The following is a 3919-nucleotide window of genomic DNA, read 5'->3' as shown; positions in this document are numbered from 1 at the left end:
TTTTTTAGATCCTCTTTACTCTCTTCTTCTATAGTTATAGTCGTAGTTACTATATGTCCTACTTAAGGACGTATTACTAAGAGTAGAGAGTATTAGCGTATAAAGTATTCTCCTAATCCGTATCGAAGATAGCATTCTACTTCCTTTCGCTTATCTAATATTTCCTTAGATACCTATTAAGCGCGCTACGTACGTATAACGGCCGTAGTAGTAGTATCTAACGGCTCCCACTCCATTATGTCTTCCGCTAGAGTAACCTTAATTAGCGTTAACGAGCCCTTTATCGTACGGAGCTTATCCCGTCCCTTCTTATATTAGAGGTTCTCTAGGTTAGTACTAACGGTATAAAGTAACGTATAGTACTCCTTATAGGATCTAGGGATAGAGGTTACTATAATTATATTCTATAGCTTATATAATAGATAGTTAGCTAGGAAGGTCTTCTTAACCTAATTATCCTAGTTAAGACCATTAGCGTCTAGTATTATACGATTAAATTTAGTAAGGAATGTACTAAATGTCTTTATCCCTTACTATATAAAGCTAAGTTTCCGAGATACTCACTTAGTAACTTTATAGTCTTTATATACTATCTATAGTTACGTAAAAAGACCTTAAACTATTATCTAGTCTATTAAAGTGACTATATCTACTTAGGTACTAACTTATGTAAGGGCTTCTCCTTATAGTCTACTATATATATACTAAAATCGTATAATCTTAATATCCTTATCCTTATTAACACTAAGCTTCGTCTTTATCTACGTAAGTTATAGTCGAAATTCTATCCGCTTTCCGCTAAACTTAGGGAGTTTAGGGAGTTTCCAATATTTCTAATCTAATAATTCGTATATAGCTATTAGTTCCTATACGTTACTATTCTCCTATAATATTAACTTAGGAGTAGAGATACTCCCACTATTCTACTAGTTCTAGAGTAGCTATTCTAGACCTTCTATTCGCTAATTCTATATCTAAACTATCTAATATAACTACGCTACTTACTCTAGGGGTAGAGTTAGACCTAATATAGACGATAAATCTATTTCTATTATTAATATATATAGAGAAGGTATAAGAAATAGGAGATTTATCCTAATATAAGGGTTTAGAAAGAGTTCTATAACTAGCTAGTTAACTTAGTAATAAGAAGAATAAATCTAAGGAGAGAGAAGGAAGAAATAACTATCCTTCCTTTCTCCTTATATCCTCTAACGTACCGTAAGAAGGTAACTATTATCCCCACCTCCTTACTCCTTCCCTTACGTACTTATTCTAGCTCCTTATCTTCCCTTACGTACTTATTCTAACTCCTTATCTTCCCTTACGTACGGTGTCTTAGCTTATTAGGACTTTATATCCCTTATACCGTATACGTCTTAACTAATTAGGAGGCAGTATTTCGCCTGTATATTGTATAGGTAAATCTTGACTAATCAGGAGGCAGTATTTCCTAGCGTTAGTCTTGGCGCTGGTTCGCCAGAACCGAGCCTTCTCCTGGGTTCAACCCATCACAGAATGAAGTTGTTGATGGTGGTGGAAACAAAGACCTCGCCTTGTTCCAAAGTCACTTAGCGGATCGCCTTTACGTTGATCCGATCCGATCCGAATGTCCGAATATCAACCGAAGAGGTCGCTGCCGTATCGTTAGGTTTTGGGGGGGGGTGGAAATTCTGCCAGACCACGCCTCGAGGCTGCGCCCATCACCAACAACACTCCTCCTGCGCCTGTACCACGATACCCTCCACCACTGTGGCCTTCTGGACGAGAGAACGGGCCAGCGAGCCTGCCAGCAAGCCTGCCAGCCAGCCAGCCAGCCAGCCAAGTCATTCTCTGCCTCTGCCGCCAAAACTCGATGGTGGAAGTGTGTATACCCGCTTGTGCTGGCTGGCACATGGGCAACACTTTTCTGCCGGGTTTGGCCGTGCGTGCCTCACCAACGCCGCCTTCGCCCCCTTTGCAGCACCGAAGGCCCGCCCACCGGCATTCGTTCCTCCGCTGCTGGGCCGCTGGGTTTGGGATCGGGATGTGGTTTTGCGTGTGATTTTGGCATTTTGGATGTCGTTTTGCATGTAGTTTTGGATTTCCTTTTGGCATTTTGGATATGCTTTGCCATTTTGGATGTCCTTTTGGCATTTTAGATATGCTTTGCCATTTTACATGTCATTTTGCATAGCATTTTGGCATTTTGGATGTGGATCTTGCATTTCAGATGTAGATTTGCCATTTTGGATGTGGATCTTGCATTTTAGATGTAGATTTGCCATTTTAGATGTGGATATTGCATTTCGGATGTCGTTTTGCCATTTTATATATGGTTTTGCATATCCTTTTAGCATTTTGGATATGCTTTACCATTTTGCATGTCCTTTTGGCATTTTTGGATATGCTTTGCCATTTTATGTCCTTTTGGCATTTTGGATATGCTTTGTCATTTTGTATGTACTTTTGGCATTTTTGGATATGCTTTACCATTTTGCATATCCTTTTAGCATTTTAGATATGCTTTACTATTTTACATGTCATTTTGGCGTTTTCCATGTGGTTTTGCCATTTTATATGTCGTTTTGGCGTTTTATATGTCATTTTGCATATGATTTTGGCATTTTAGATATAGTTTTTGCATATCCATTTGGCATTTTGGATGTTGTTTTGCCATTTTGCATCTCATTTCGTATTTTGTATGTCATTTTGGCGTTTTAGAGGTAAATCTGGTATTTTAGATGTGATTTTGCCATTTTCTATATAGTTTTACATATCTATTTAGCATTTTAGATATGGTCCTAGTTTTGGACTTTAGATTTTAGACTTAGTCCTGGTTCCGGGTTCCCCCCGGCTCCCAGCAGCAGCATCTCTAGGTGACTCGGGGGATTTCTCCTTTTCCTGGCCTTTCCTGTGCGCAGAAGGCCCGCTACTCGTAACAGCAAAAGTGGTGCTGGAGGTCATCCTAACAGTGGAAGAGAGTGTTACGAGCTGCTATATGACACGTGAGGTGTCCACAGGCAAACCCGCGATAGTTTACTTAGTGATATAGTAGGGAGGGACGCTGTAGCTGAGACTGGAAACCAAGTGTATAGTATACAGACCTATACGTATAGCAGATGATCGTGAGGAACTCGATTCTGTGTAACTGTTATTGACTACGAGGAGAACTATGTAGCTAAGTGCGGCTATATACTACTTAGGATACATGTTTGATATGTTACTCTGTTGGACATGTCAAACATGTCAACATATTTCTGAGCCTATCTGGGCATGTTGCTCTGTTGCCCCGCTGGGTCATGCCAACATGTTTGCCAAGACACTGGCGTCTGACACGTTCTCCTCGGTCGACCTTCCTCCTTGTCTTTCCCCTTGGCCTCCCATATGGTCGGTTCGTAACAGAGAGGTGCTGGAGGTCGTCTCGACAGTAAAAGAGGTGCAGAAGGTCATCCTGACAGTGGAAGTGTCAGGAATGGCTCGCCAGTAAACTATCTGATAAGTGTATTGCCAATCTATAGGCGCAGACAACAGCGATTCCGAAGCTGGAGAGCTTCAGAAGGTAGCCCGCGACCCGTACGCTTATATACATCTAGCCCCTGAGAGCCTTGGCACCCCATGTTCGTGACAGGAAGAGAGGTGCTGGAGGTCGTCTCGACAGTAAAAGAGGTGTAGGAGGTCATCCTGATAGGAGAAGAGGTGCAGGAGGTCATCCTGACATTGGAAGAGAGGTACTGGAAGTCATCCTAATAGGAAAAGAGGTGCTAGAAGCTATCGTAGTAGAAGAAGAGGTGCTTAAGGTTATAGAAGAGGTGCTAAAGGTTATATCACCCCGATCTCTTATAGCTATATACCTAATTTAATAAGAGAGGGTGATACTTAATGGGAGAGGGTGATACTTAATGGGAGAGGGTGATACTTAATGGGAGAGGGTGATACT

Source organism: Cladophialophora immunda (genome assembly GCF_000835495.1).
Source record: "Cladophialophora immunda strain CBS 83496 unplaced genomic scaffold supercont1.5, whole genome shotgun sequence".
Taxonomy (NCBI): Eukaryota; Fungi; Ascomycota; class Eurotiomycetes; order Chaetothyriales; family Herpotrichiellaceae; genus Cladophialophora; species Cladophialophora immunda.
The sequence above is the reverse complement of the archived record's forward strand: the minus strand, read 5'-3'. Positions refer to the sequence as shown.